Raw genomic sequence first — 16151 nt, 5'->3', positions numbered from 1 at the left:
GAAGACCCAACACAGCCAAAAACAAACGAACAAGCAAACAAACAAATAAATAAAAACCAATTACACTGGGTTACACAGTTTGCTTAGTTTGTGACAACTGATCAACCTGTATGGCTTTGACACATGCACTTTCCTGCATGTATATTATACTGTAATGAAGTTTTCTTCAAATTACCACAACCTCTGCTGCTGTTCCACAAAAAGCCTTTATTTCATGCCAGTATCCTTTGTCCTATATGTCCTAACCCCCATCAAGGTTCTAACTCTGAGGTGGTAAAAAATGAAGGTGACTGTGCTAAAAGGCTGTGGCTCCACCTAGGTGCAGAAAGCTATGCCGGTGTTGAATGCCAGATCTACTGATGGTGTACGTTAGATCCTATTTTACAGATGCAGAAACAAGGAAAGAGACTGAGAAATGTGTTGGCAGAAATAAAAAGAAATTTAGGAATATGACCCAGAAGATCTGACTCCAAGTCTGCATCAGCCACAAGGGACAGCTTCTCAGGGGGGCACCAAGGGCATCTACTAGTGTCTTATCCAACCTTTTGATATGTATCACTTCAAAGTATTTTAAAAGCCATACTGTTTTGCAGATCTGTCCGGAAGTCTAAAAGAAAATATGCCAAAGAAATTCCTCAAAGAGAATGTCAACTGACTTACAAATAGTTTACTTTACAAATTAGGGGCTAGCATCTCAGAGACTTGTGGCACAAGTCAGCTCAAAATCTCATTAGATATAATAAGACTTTTGTATCTTTACCAAGAAACACCCCAGAAAAATGCAAATCCACAGAGGTATTATTCCAACTCCTCTTTTCCATATGCTTCAGTAGTTGCAGTCCTACTGTGCGTGTGAAGAGCAAGAACAGGACTTATTGCCAACAGTTACAACACAGTGCATAACTTATTCCCAAGCCAAGCTAGGCTTGGCTCAGAAAGCTTCCCAGAATGATGGAAGGCATGACTGTAGGATGACTCAACCTTTGCTAATGCATAAAATAAAGCAAAGAAGAACTATTTGAAGGATTCACTTCTAAGCTTGGGCCAAATCAAAAGCCCAGAAGTATCCACTTTGTGATGAATCTTCAGTTCCAGCTGACTGATTAGACAGCATTGGTGTGGACATCTGTACCGTGGCCTAAGATGTTCTAATGACAGACTCCTGGCTAGGAATCTCAGAAGCAACCACTCAGTTTCTAACCACACCACGTTTTTAATCCATGCTATTCCTTCTGCCAGAAAAGTCTGCTACCCACATCTCCCTAAAGAACTTGTTTCATCTTTCAAAATTAAGGACAGATCACCTTTCTAGGTAGCTTTCCCTGTTTATCATGAGTTAATTTCTTTCTACTCTGTATTACCCCTATACAGTATACATATTTCTATTATAACATGTAACATTTCATTACAAGTATTTACTTACGTATCCATTTTTCTTACTACACTGTATCTTTGAAGGAAGGACCAATATCATTTACCTTTCTAGGTGCAGTGCCTAGAATAATGACCAGCATACAAAGCTACTCACTAAATATTTATGGAAATGACCTGAATGGGGACAGGAAAAACCCTGATCCCCTCAGAGATGACTAGCTGACCTGAGAAAGAGGTTTCACAACTGGATAAGTAAGAGAAAAGAGAAAAATGTCCATATAAAACTGTGAAGCCAATTATTTAAGTCCACATATAAAGGTATATACCGTACTGCAAGACAGAATACAAAAAAGAAAGAGGAGCCAACAAGAAAACGATCAGAGGTCAGGAGCAGTAAGGACACAACACAAAATGCATGCCAGAAATCCCTGACACTTATTAAAGCCAGTTACGAGTTCAGCTCTAACCTCTGGAACAATTAAAATAGAGAATTATTCTGAATAACAAACTCGTAAATGTGCGTGAGGTTAAAAAAAAAAACACAAAAAAACCTCACACAGTACAACTATCTCTGATACTAAAAGCAAAAATTTCTCCCGTGGGTTTCCACAAAGAAGATACCAAGTAATGCAAATAGCAGGGATTCCCTAGGCCTCTTTTATTATTTGTCTTAATATAGGCTGATGACCTTACACCAAAGTACAATTCAGTCAAAGCAATACTACCACGGACCAACATGTCACCTAGGTACATGTTCTAGGAATGAATGACATGGAAAGAGCAAAAGGAGGAGAGATGCCTAGTGATTCCCAGAGCAGACGCTCAACAAGTTTTGAATCGGTAGACAGAAGATAGACAACTGGAAAAATCACTGAAGCTCTTAATAATAAAAATGTGTGATAAGTACATTTTACAGGGAACTGAGCATCAGAAAGCATCTCGATAGCATTTTAAGTTCCTTCTGGTCTAGGGAGTCTATATATTAATACTCAGAAAATAAAACTGAGCAGTAACTTCAATATTAAATATTCATGAGCAAAGTGAAAGGCTTCCAGGAGGAAGCCCGAGTTTTAACCTGAGTTAACCTGAGTTTCCCCCTGGAGCCAAACAAAGGGTCTACCGACTGGGGTAAGATCACAAGCCAAGAAGACAACTATTCCATATTCTCTACCTTAGCCCAAACATCACACCCAAGACAGTGAAAACAGAGTAGACAGATGAAATCCCGGGACCCTAAAGAGTAGACAGGGATTGCAACTAACAGAACTACAGATACGTCTCCCCACGAGTATGGTGAGAAACTTAAAATAACATAGGAAATTGGTGAGAAAGGTAACATGGGGAAAACAAAAAGGTCAGTGCAGTCTCTTAGCCCACACAACAGACAATATGTTATATATAAAGTGGGCTGCTCCCACTCACTACTAGTAACATCGCCTCACTACTCTGTCCCCTCCTATAGCAGCTGCAGACTGAACATGGATCCAGTGTAAGGGTCTCATTCTTATGTGGAAGGCTCTTCACGGACTAGGAGCTGGATCCTAAGGGACGATTTATAGTACACCCGCACATACATTCCAGTTGGCTGGAACTCAGCAGCTGATTGCTCCCTTGTCTAACTTGGTAAGGAGCCAAAGGAGGACTTTTCTCAGTCGACTCTCCCAGGCTGGAAAATTCTCTAACCCCAGAGTTCTGGCTTAAGTCTGGATATCAGGTTATTCAGGAGATGCCAAAACTACGTCTTTACATTGGCTTTGAACAAGTCTCTCAAGTACACCATACGGATTCCCACAGATCTCAAAATCATCTGGACATTAAGGCCAAAGATGGCCACTCTTCCTCTCACATAGAGAGAAACATGCTTTCCAAAGCGTGGCCAACATCAAAACAAACCTTTCATAAATCATACATCAACCTGAACAAGTCTTGAAGGGTGAACAACCAACAGACACACTCATTAAATGGCCTCCTTACAACCTTTTTATTCTACACTGAAAATTCTCCCTATTCCCCCAGTGACTGGAATTCTCTCTCACTGTGATTGATCCTTATGCCACGAAGGGCCAAATTCTAGGTCTGTTTCTCTGACTGAGAGGAAATGAAGGAAGAAACCGTAACAAGGTGTTTTTTTAATCTCAGTAGGTTCTCAACCAAAACAGTTCCACCCCTCCCAGGGAGTCCTTGGAAAATCATGGGGGCCAACTACTGGCATCTAGTGGATGGGGCCAGGAATGCTAAACATCCTATGGTGACAGGCCAGAAAAATGAACTGTGCCCCCAAAAGGCAATAACACCCTCATTAACAATCAAGGTCCTAAAGGACCTCTGGGTTAATTGCCTTCACCCGCCCATCTTCTGGAGCAGTGGTGGGCCAACTTTTTCTGTAAAGGGTCCGGCAGTAAATAGTTTAGGCCTTACAGGCCACGTATGTCTCCCTGTCACACGCTCTTCTTCTTTTTAAAAAACTCCTCACATAGGAAGGTAATAAACGCTTCTTAGCTTGCAGGCCACTGGCAGTCTTGTATCTACCCCTGTTCAGAGCACTCACTACCTGACTCATTAAAGCCCACTTATATTGAGAGATGCTGACTAAAATAAAATTCGATGCCATGTGTTATAAACAACTCCAATAATGAACACTACAATTTTAAAGAATGCAACAAGAGCTTCAGAATTTAGTCTTAAAACCTAAGAACTGAGGCATGTATTTGACTTCTAATCGATTAAACAGTTCTCTCCTCTCCTCCCCTGTGCATTTCAGTAGCAAGTTTTCTTGTGAATGTTCGATTTCAAACATGTTACTGAAAAGAGCACGGGGGCAGCCTTTCCCCCTCCCTTGAGGGTATATAACTTCCTATTCACTATGCGTGCCACTCAGAAAGTCTCTTTAGAATTACTACTCTTAACATTTTCTAAAATGTCTAAACCAAACCAAAGCCTGGAAAATCTGACTGGTATCTGGGTCCTGACTTTCCGGATGGTAACTAAAGGTCACGTGGGGTGGAAAGTGGCCTGTGGGTAACACAGAATACACACATGCACGCGAACAGGATATGTTGGTAATCCGGTTTCCTGAGACCTGGTGAGTTGCGAGAGTTCTCATCAACACTCTTGCGGAAGATGAAAAACCTTAAGCTGGGAAATACTGGATTTTAAGAAAGTATTCATTCTTAGAATTAGATTTCTGGCTGAAGCAGAATGGGAAGGTACACCATCTCTTCCTCCACATTTTAGTTGTCTAAAAACGTAAATAAAACAAACACAAAAAATAAATGAAGCGAGTATCTGACGAGGTTTCTTCACCGTGTGGAAGCTGGTGTTTGCACCATGGCTTATATCAGGTCTCAAGCCCAGAAAGACGAAGAGTGTGGTTTTGGTGTCTAACCAGCCTCAACTGCACCCTGGCACTCTGTTTCTTCCCCCCAGAGAACTCTGCTCTGCTAGAGGAAAGAAACCAACCTCACATCTTGAAACAAAACTGCTAGGATAAAAATAAAGCCCTGAAGTGGTTTGGTGACCGAGGTCATATGGGGCGTTAAGGGTTTGTAGTTAGGGCCAATGTACTTTGAGAAACTTCCACTCACTGCTAACCACAAAGAGACAAAGACAGACATCAGCCCGAGAGTCCAGCAGTGATCCAGGCAGGTGGCCCCAGACCTTGTCTGTTAGAGGCTGTTCCTCACAGCAAACCCATAGGATCAATATCGGAAAAAACCCAGTCCCAGTTGTGACCTTCTTTGAAAGTAATCTCACCAAGCTGTTTCTTATGACCTGAGAAAAAGAAAGCCAATCTGTAGCCTCTTCCTGTAGAAAAAGAGGCTCTTATGAACTCCTGTCATCACATGCCGCCAAATCTCAGTTGACAGAAGAATACTTTCAAAGAGTTGCCAGGGTGGAGGAGAATGACACGGGGTACATATTGTAAGCTACTTTACAAAAGTAAAGGGCCACATCAGTGACATGAAGTTAATAAAATGCCCACAGCAACCCCGAAAAAATACATGGTACCCACCTTACAGATATAAAATCTCTGTATTCATGAGGCCAAAAAATTAAGCTAACTTTCTCTGCTTTGATGATATAATTATGGGGCAATGCAACAACTGAGTTATCATGGACAAAACATTTACCTATTAGCAGAGAGACTCAATTCTTCTCTATCCTTGTAAATGAAGTCCATGCTTAGGCTATCCAGAGGAAATCAGGTCACAAGCTATTTTGAGCTTCACGGTGGCACGAGCTCTGGAAGCGCCAACCTGAAGGATCGTTATACAACTCTAGGAACTGGAACTCACTCTAAGACAAGGCAAGGCATCCTGCCTAAGGAAGCAGGCCTTCTAAAACCATGCTCTCATCTCTAGTTATGTTCATGGGTGGGGGCAGGGGGGTGAGGGGAAGGTGGAGGCATTAGATGTGTATCACCCACACATCACAGCTTTCTTCTGCACGGTGGTGGCAGCAGTGGCAGCAGCAGCTGGAGTGCACAAACTATGCAAGGGGCACTGAAAAGCAAGACAAAGGATGGGTCTGAAGAAAATACCACCTGCATACCACACTGTTAAAAAAAGCCTTCAAGCAAATATAATACGTTGAGCATGTGAAAGCTCTCTGCGACAGGCCACCTGACCTGGATTTCCCACAGTGAAGCTGTGCTCCTTTTTTGGCCCATGTTTACTTTGCTGGACTCTTGATTAACGGCAAGAAAAAAAATGTACTCATATACTATCCAGCCTTGTAGAGCCATGTGTCAGAGTCGGAAAGAAAATCATCCTCCTCGAAGGAAAAACCACCATGGAAACATGGACACAAGAGATTCAGGCAGGGGCAGCACACAACATCCAGGCAGATGATTCCCAAACCTTGGCAAATAAGGTTCTCACTCTGCCAGAGATTTCACATAACTATTAAAAAGCCTGGGGACAAGGAAAACTACATGAGGCCAGAAAAGCTTATTCTAACCAACTGGTTTGGCGGGTGCCATTCAGACTTTACTAAAACACAGCCTGAAGCTTTTCAGTTCACACGCTCACGCAGTATAACTTCTCACTTTTCACCAAGTTGGCTGCAACAGGATGCTGAGGAAAGAGCTCTATCCCAGAGCTCTGTAGGTAGGCCTCAATTCCCACAGGTACAAATTTCATTAAGAAACAGAAGTGATACCTTCAGATTCCTTAGGCTCACTACTGGACAGCAGACAGAGTAACCCAGCCGGGTAGCAGGACATACTGCTCACTGATTTCTGGGTCAACACCAATGACAACGTCACGTGAATCCCAGTAAAACACCTATGACCCAATGATTAAGACGTTTCCCTGTGCCCAAAGTCAGGCCCGTTTGGGTGCTCTTGTCAATCTTAAACTGAATCTCTGAGAAACAACTTAAATGCCTCTTAAAAACCTGGATTGTAATAACTTACTTCGGTGGCACTTTTAAAGCATGGATCACAAAATCAAATGCCTACAGAGGCAAGGTGCGTGATATAAGTAAGCCACATCTAAGCAAGTGTAGGAGGGGTAAAGGGGCTAGTGGCAAACTAAAAGGGGGTAGGTACTACTCAGCTCTAGCAAATTGTTGCCAGATCTTGAATTCTTTTGAGAATTAGCTGGCAACTGACTGTAATTTTAAAATAAAACAAACAAAAATCCACTATTTGTACCACTTGAACTCTGGTTAGTGAGCTCATCTGACACCTCCTAACGCAATAAAAAATGAGGCACACAGCCCCACCAATGAAGTACTCTTACCAAAAATGCTGAAAGTATCTAACCATGTGTTTAACTCTCATTTACAGTTATATGGGGAGAGAGGAACAGGTTAAATGATACCACAAGGAAAGAGAGGCAAATCCAGAATGTGGAAATTCCACAGAACAATTGACCTTCTTCTTCTTTTTTTTTTTTTTTTTTGACCTGCTTCTTTAACAAGCTAGTGACATAAAGAAAATTTTTAAAAGGGAAGGCAGAACCGGTCTTGATTAAAAGAGACTTAGGAAAAAACAATCAAACAATAATATATAGATCTTGATTTGAACAAACCAACTCTAAGAAGACATTTGTTAGATAATCTGGGAAATGAAGTCATAGATCAGATACTGAATGACACCAAGGAAAGGCATGGCAATGGCCCTGTGGTACGTAAGAAAACGTTCATTATTTTTTTAAAGGCATGTAGGGGGGACTTCCCTGGTGGTCCAGTGGTTAAGACTCCACGCTCCCAAAGCAGGGGGCCCAGGTTCAATCCCTGGTCAGGGAACTAGATCCCGTATGCCGCAACTAAGAGCCTGTGTGCTGCAACTAAAGATCCCGCGTGCCGCAACTAAGGATCCCGCATGCAGCAACTAAAAGATCCCACACTCAGCAACGAAGATCCTGCATACCACAACTAAGACCCAGTGCAGCCAAATAAATATATATATATTTTTTAATTCGAAAATAAAAGGCATGTAGAGAAGTGAAATATGTAGGGATGCAGTGATCTAGGGTTTGCTTTAAAATACTTCAGCAGGGGGTGAAGGGGAAAAGCTGAAACAAATGTGGATGACAGGTATGGGGGTTCATTACGCTATTTTCTTGTGTGTGTTTGAAATTTTTCATAATTAAATAAAACTCTTCAAATCAAGTGAACAGTCTGCATTTAGACAGTGGGTTGTCAGTTTGTGAATCATCAAGCCTCATTGTTCACTTTGGTTAGAAAGCGAAAATTGCAAAATCAAGCCTAATAGCTTAAAAGAACACCGTAACAAAAATATGTCAGTAACAACTACCACCACTGTATGAGAAGTTACGATATGCCACTCATTGCTCTTTACATGTATTATCTCATTTAGTCTATAGTTATCACCACCTTACAAATGAGGAAACCAAAGCGCAGGCAGATTAAGGAACATGCCCAAAGTCTCACAGCTAGTAACTGATAAAACCAGGACTTGAACTTAGGACTTCCCAAAACCCAAGCTGTTAACTCCTGCACTATCCTGCCTCTGACATACAGAATGCTGGACAAAATTAATGAAAGCTAACAAGCTTCCAAACCCTAAAGAAATATAATGGACTTGCAGGCAATCACTCATGGAAGGATCTCCCAACTCCCAAGTCCAATAGTAATATAAAAAAAAAGCAAAGGTGAATAACAGTGTGTATGATATGCCACTAATAGACAATCATATATCTGTCTTATATATACAATTTATATTACATATAAACACACATATACTATACTACCCCATTCAAAACTATTTCTTGGGCTTCCCTGGTGGCTCAGTGGTTGGGAGTCTGCCTGCCAAGGCAGGGGACATGGGTTCAAGCCCTGGTCCAGGAGGATCCTGCATGTTACAGAGTAACTAGGCCCACGCACCACAATTGCTGAGCCTGTGCTCTGAAGCCCATGAGCCACAACTACTGAGTACGCGTGCCATAACTACTGAAGCCCATGCACCTAGAGCCTGTGCTCTGCAGCAAAGAAGCCACCTTTGCTTCTTTGGTGAGAAGCCCGTGCACCGCAACGAGGAGTAGCCCCCGCTCGAGGCAACTAGAGCGGGCCTGCATGCGGCAACGGAAACCCAACGCAGCCAAAAATAAATAAATAAAATAAGATAAATAAAACATTAAAAAAATACATTTCTTTAATTAAAATATTTAAAAAGGCAATCACTCCTCTACTAGATCTGTCAATCTCTATTCCCACCTTCCTAGAAACCAAGCCTAACATAACTGCCTAGAAATTTCTCCAACAAGAATCCAGCTTTCCAAACAAGGTCACAAACTTCCTATGCCCAGGGGGTCTCACATTAATCCCTCATGCCCCCAATTTATTACTAGCTCAAGATGCTGCCTCATGAAATGGATCCTTTCAGACTCAATCTTTCAAAAACAATAATCGGGGGCTTCCCTGGTGGCGCAGTGGTTAGGAATCCACCTGCCAATGCAGGGGACATGGGTTCAAGCCCTGGTCCAGGAAGATCTCACATGCCATGGAGCAACTAAACCCGTGCGCCACAACTACCGAGCCTGCACTCTGGAGCCCATGAGCCACAACTACTGAAGCCCGCATGCCTACAGCCCGAGCTCCACAACAAGAGAAGCCACCGCACTGAGAAGCCCGCACACTGCCACGAAGAGTAGCCCCCACTTGCCACAACTACGGAAAGCCCGCACGCAGCAGTGAAGACCCACCGCAGCCAAAAATAAATTTATAAAAAACAAAACAACAATAATCAGTCCTATTAGATGTCTAACCTTTCTTAACAAACAAAACAACAATAATCAGTCCTATTAGATGTCTAACGTTTCTTGAACTCACTCTTCCTTATTGTTGTGGCTTGAGAAGTTTCTCTTTATGCACAAGAGACAGGACATTATGGTGTCACTCTAACTGTGCTACTTTGATAAAGACCAAGATACAGATAACTGTGTTGACCATAAATATTAGAATACCACTTTCCCAACCAGATTCTAGGTTAAAAATTAGGCATGGATTTTCCTCTTCTGATATCCCAAGATAATGGGCATTTGACATTCCCAATCTAAATGCTGTGCCCTATAAAAATATGCAGGAAGAGCATACCCTAAAATGTTTTATTTATTTATTTTGGCTGCGCTGGGTCTTCACTGCAGTGTGAGGGCTCTCTAGTTGAAGCGCACGGGATCTAGAGCACGTGGGCTCAGTAGCTGTGGTGGATGGACTTAGTTGTGGCATCTCACTGGGATCTTAGTTCCCCGACCAGGGATCGAACCCAGGCCCCCTGCACTGGGAGCGTGGAGTCTTCACCACTGCACCACCAGGGAAGTTCCCTTTAAAAGTGGCTATCTCTAGGTGATAAAACATATTTATCTGCATTTTCAAGCTTTTTTACAATAAGCATGTGTTGGCTTTGTGCATTTTTAGAAGTGATAAAAATATGAAAATGAAAAGAGCTTTGCCCTTCTTGATTGAAGCCATTAGCAATTTCCTCCAACCACCAAGACACAAAGAGACACTAGTACCTTCTCCAGGTTCGAGCTCAGAATGCCTAAAGCACCATCTAACAGAGCAGTCCTCAAATTTTAATCAGCAAACTGTGGGGCAAAAAATTCAGTCCACTTTCACCCTACCAAATTTAATGAATGGAAGAGTACTGCTTTTGTTGAATTAACAATGCAGATGTGACAAGTAAACAATGAGAAATTCCAGAAACAAAATGTTATTTCCAGAATCCAGAAGGATATTATACAGGACCAGCCTACAGATCACCACACACCCACGCGTCCACAGCACCAAACAAGAAAGTGGTTCCTGCAGAAGGTTCAGTCCTTCCACCACTCCAACTTTCTCACGTTATCCTCCAAACTCATCACAGATTTAGATACCCTGCAAAGCTTCTGCTGTGTCACACCACCTCTGTCTTTGCTCGGGCTGTTCCTCCTACTTGGAACACTCTCTTCTCACTCTCCCTAGTTAACATTTCCAGGAAGCCTTCTGAATTCACCCTCCCTTTCGCCACCACAACCCACGCCTCCACCAGGATTGGACCAAGTGCCCTTCTCTGTGCTTCCAAGGCACCCAAGACATACCTCCCTCATTACACTTACACGATACAGTTGGTCCTCATTATCTGTGGATTTCATATTTATGAATTCACCCACTCACTAAAACTTATTAGCAACCCCAAAATCAATACTCACGGTGCTTTCACAGTCATTTGTGAACATGTACAGAGCAGCAAAAAATCTTAGTCTCCGCATAAGCACATTCCCAGCTGAGATCAAACAGGTGATTTCTCTCATACTTTAAACTAGTGTCCTTTCTGGGGCCTACTTAGTGCCACACTTTCCACATCTTTGTGCACTGATTAAAATGGTCCCCCAAGCGCAGTGCTAAAATGCTATCTAGTGTTCCTAAACACGAGAAGGCTGTGATGTGCCTTAATGAGAAAATACGTGTGCTAGATAAGTGGCTTGGGCATGAGTTATAGTGCTGCTGGCCATGATTTCAATGCTAATGAATCAACAATATATTAAATAAGGTGTCTTTAAATAGAAGCATACATAAAATAAGGTTATGTACTGATCAGCTGATGAAAATCTTGTAACCAGGGGCTCACAGGAACCTAACCTTGTATTTCCCTTAGGAGCAATGGTTCAGAACCTACTAATTCAGTGTCTATGGTGACTTTACAGAACATAACTACTGCAAACAACAAATAAACTGTATACTGAAACATTCTCTTTATGTAGCCATTCCTTCCATTCACCCAGAGGTTGGTAAAGTAGGCCCACAGGCCAAAGCGAGCCTGCCACCTGTCTTTGTAAACAGTTTTACTGGAACACGGCCATGCTCGCTCATTTACATTGTGTCTATGGCTACTTCAGCACCACAACAGCAAAGGTGAGTAATAACAGAGACCATATGGCTTGCAAAGTCTAAAATACTTACTATTTGGCCTTTCACAAAAAAAGGCTGCTGACCCATGCACTAGACTCTAAACTCTTTTCTTTTTTTAAATTTATTTATTCTTGGCTGTGTTGGGTCTTCGTTGCGGCACGCAGGCTTTTCTCTAGTTGCAGTGAGCGGGGGCTACTCTTCATCGTGGTGTGCAGGCTTCTCATTGTGGTGGCTTCTCTCATTGCAGAGCACGGGCTCTAGGCACGCGGGCTCAGCAGTTGTGGTTCGTGGGCTCTAGAGCGCAGACTCAGTAGTTGTGGCACACAGGCTTAGCTGCTCCATAGCATGTGGATCTTTCTGGACCAGGGCTCGAACCCATGTCCCCTGCATTGGCAGGCAGATTCTTAACCACTGTGCCACCAGGGAAGTCCCGACTCTAAGCTCTTCGAGGAAACAACAATGTTGTACTCATCTTTACAATCTTAGCACAAAGCTGGCACAATAGGACAGGTAAACCAAACTTCAGTCTGATTAAGCACTGGACCCAGAATACAGCCTTCTGCTCTAAGAAGTCCGGGGTAACTGCATTAAATTCCAGATCTGATTAAGTCTTGAAAAAAGATACTATGCAAAGAAATAAAGTAAATAATGGAATGTGACAGAAGGATGAGGAGCAAAAGGAAAAAGACCAAGGCAAACAATATCATTTGGTGGGTGAAATAATCTGAGAGATTCAAATAAGGAAAGACCCAATAACAGGTATTAGTAGCTACTGAGGTCCAGTCTAGTCTGAACCCTAAAACATATTCAGAAGAGTCAAAGAGAAGGAAGGTTTCGCAAGAGCTCGGCCAAATATACAATGACATTTCATTTGTCTAAAGACATATTTTCTACACATAGCGCCACGCATGTTGTACATATAACAATCACAATGGGTTGAGGAAAATGCCGGGAATAGTAAGCCAAATCATGCCACAATAGGAGAACTCACAGAAGTCTGAGAGACAAACATCTATCAACAGCTCATTCCTCCCCAGCAAACAGACACATGTTACACTGCATTCAAGATGTTGATAACAGAGCAATCAGGTCTGAGAACATCCTCAGCTGTTCCATCAGAGACTCTCACCTTTCAGTATGAACATTATTTCTGAAGCCATCAATTTAATATCCTTAGATTAACTCACTCTCAGCAACAACTCATTTGCTAAGCAGTACCCTTTTCTGATTTCCAAAGGGAGTTGAGACATAGTGGAAGGCACATCCACTAAATAAAGAATGCTTGGAACCCTGTCGACACTGAATTTGAGTGGCCTAGCTGACAGAGAGAGTTAAATGCGGGGCTCAATAGTTTCAGAGGATGCCACTTACAGCTGAGGCTGGCAGTCCCTCCCCAGGTTGCATGTTCAACCCAAACCACATCTCAAGGCTGAAAACCAGCAACCCACAAGCTAACCTCCTGCAGCCACTCAGAGAGAGAGCAAAAGCTCACGCCTGGCAGAGACAGGGCAAACCAGTTTGGAGATTACTATCATGACTAACAACCACCCGAAGCCAAATTTTCTGTTTCTTATTCATGGATCTGAATTTTAGCAGTTTGTGCTAGAAACTCTCCAGGAGTTGTCAAAGGAGCAACTCCTATCAAGGCTAATCACTCAAAAAGGACAACTGAAATGAACACGCAAGTAAAGCACAACACACATTTAATTACACAGATAAATAAATGGCACACACCTTTATAATGAAACATCATGCAGCCACACTACTAAGAAAAGACACTCTTAGACAAGTGGAAACACAGTCAGTTCTGCTACAAGCTTGTTTTGAAAATGTCTATCTGTTCCATCATGATCAACATATTAGGGAACAATTTGAACCTAACACCAATTTTTCTTTTGTTCAGGAAAAACAACAGGTGAACACAGAAAACTCCACCCAGCTGAACCGAGTTGCACAGGAACACACAAAACACACACACACACACACACACACACACACACACACCCCAAACATCCACCAGCTACTGCAGTTCACCATGTAAACTTACATTCTGAGCCACGCCTATCCCCATCTGGTGTTATACCTGCCGGTCCAATTTCAAAAAACCCTCCTTCCATCACTTCATAATAACTCACAAGCAGCAATCCTTCCAAAGCCCACTTCTACAAGCAAACCTCATGTCTTTTTCAAGATAGTGTCTACATACTTCTTAACCAATGAACATGTATAAAACTGTACAACTGCTTTATTAGGTTTATATCTTTTTTTTTTTAATAAGTCACTGAGGAAGTTTTTGAGTGTTGTGCTCCTAACTCCATTTTCCCTGTAAGCTCTGTAGTTTTTATTGTGCAATTGTGTATAGCAGTGATTTTTAGGAATGCATGTGTTACCTTATAGGAGAACTGACTGCATGTCCAATGGATAATTCAAAAAAGCAAGCTGTGGGACTTCCCTGGTGGCACAGCAGTTAAGACTCCACACTCCCAATGCAGGGCGCCCGGGTTCAATCCCTGGTCAGGGAACTAGATCCCACATGCATGCCGCAACTAAGAGTTCACATGCCCCAACTAAGGAGCCCGAGTTCTGCAACTAAGGAAACCGCAAGCCGCAACTAAAAGAGCCTGCCTGCCGCAATTAAGACCCAGTGCAACCAAATAAAGAAATAATTTTTTTTAAAAAAGCAAGCTGTATATCAGTATATATAGTATAATCTCATTTTTGTTAAAAAATATATTTCACGTGTCTGCAGGTATGTATGTATACATACACACCTATAAATGTTTAGAAAAAGGTCTGGAAGAACCTACATCAAATAGTTAATAGTGGTATCTCTGAAGGAAAGAACACAAGTGACTCTCATTTTAAACTTTATGTACATTTTTGTTTGATTTAGATACAGTGAATTGGTGTTACTTCTGCAATTAAAAGAATTCCCTTTAAAAAACAAATAAATCAAAAAATAAGAAGAAGAAAAAAATTTTTAAAACAAATAAATCTGTTCTAATAGTAGAAGTGTTGAAAAGAGTGATCATTACACAATCTGGTTATACGGTCCCCTGTTTAAAATCCTTAATATTAGATATCCAAACTCCTCAATATTTATGAATAATCTGGCCCCTCCTATCTTCTCCAGCTTTATCCCTCACTTTTCCTCCCCTCCTTTATATGCTCAACTAAGATTTATTTAGAATCTTCTTGCAGGCAATGGGGATAAGGCAATGGGGATAAGGCAATGGGGATAAGGCAATGAGCAACCAGATACAGACCCCACCCTCACAGAGGCTTGAATCTAGCAAGGGAGAGGCTTTAACCAACAAGAACAAAACTGCACCTAGTTTTTAAGTAACTGTAAAATTACTTAATCACAAATATGGCATTACAAAGGGGAAGCAACCAGGCTCAGGGATCAGGAAAAGCTTCCCTGGAAAAGGGAAGTGGTATTTACGCTGAGAGTTTAAGGAGAAGCAAAAATGGAGCTGATAAAGAGAGAAGAGCACTGCAGGCAAAGAGAATGTGCCACAGCCAAGGGCCAGAAAAGAGCTTGGGCCCTTCAAGGAAGAAGCCAGTATACCTACAGAACAAGAACAAAGCGGGGAAGAGGGGTACACGATAAGGTCAGAAGCAGCAGAGACCAAATCTTGCAGGGCCCAGTAAACTACTTTAAGGATTTTGGACCTGATTCTAAGAGCAAAGAGAACCAACTGAAGACTTTCAAATAGGGAAGTGACGTGACCAGAAACGTGTATTTGAAAGCTCATTTGGGTTACTGTCCAAAAAGAAAGGCCTAAGAAGGACCAGGAATAAATGTGGAAAGGTCATTAAGAACTTCTTAATAGTGTGTGGATTACTGAAATAATGAATGATAGCTTGTACTACGATAGTGGTAGTAGAAATAGAAAAAAGTAGATAGATTCAAATTATGTTTAGGGGTAGACCAAACAGCTCTTGATACTGACTGGATGTGGGGTATAGGAAAGGAAGGGGTAAAGGATGACTCAAGTCTCTAGCAAGAGCACCACTCACATCCTAGCCTCCAGCCATACTGAATGACTTGCAGCTCCCTAAGCCTTCAGCCATACTGAATGACTTGCAGCTCCCTAAGCCTTCAGCCTGAGAGTGGAAATGCCCTTACATCATCCTTCAGCTACAAAGTGCCTCCTCATTCTAGCCTTACCTAACCATGCCCATTAGATGCTTTAATTTATGCTCCATAGCCTCTCAGCCTTGCCTTTATCACAGCACTTGGCACACTGCATTATAATATATAATATAATCGTATGTTTCTGTCTTCCCCACATGACTGAGTGCTCCCTAAGGTTAAAAATCATTTTTGGTTGTTTTAATCTCTGTATCCCCAAAGCCTAATTACTCAAACGTCTGTGAATAGATTCCCACTTCCCATCAACTGTATGTTCCTA

At 42.0% G+C, this 16151-nt stretch overlaps 1 protein-coding gene and 1 non-coding gene across 8 annotated transcripts in view; one reads left to right on the top strand and one right to left on the bottom strand.

Annotated features, from left to right (window-relative positions):
* Nucleotides 1-16151, bottom strand: part of SMG6 (SMG6 nonsense mediated mRNA decay factor) — a 235208-nt gene that overhangs the window by 196831 nt on the left and 22226 nt on the right. The window lies entirely within an intron of this gene.
* On the top strand, nucleotides 7554-7626 carry TRNAW-CCA (transfer RNA tryptophan (anticodon CCA)). The gene has a single exon. It is a non-coding gene; the product is annotated as a tRNA-Trp (tRNA).

This window comes from Tursiops truncatus, chromosome 20, assembly GCF_011762595.2.
Source record: "Tursiops truncatus isolate mTurTru1 chromosome 20, mTurTru1.mat.Y, whole genome shotgun sequence".
NCBI classification, from domain to species: domain Eukaryota; kingdom Metazoa; phylum Chordata; class Mammalia; order Artiodactyla; family Delphinidae; genus Tursiops; species Tursiops truncatus.
The sequence above is the reverse complement of the archived record's forward strand: the minus strand, read 5'-3'. Positions and strand labels throughout refer to the sequence as shown.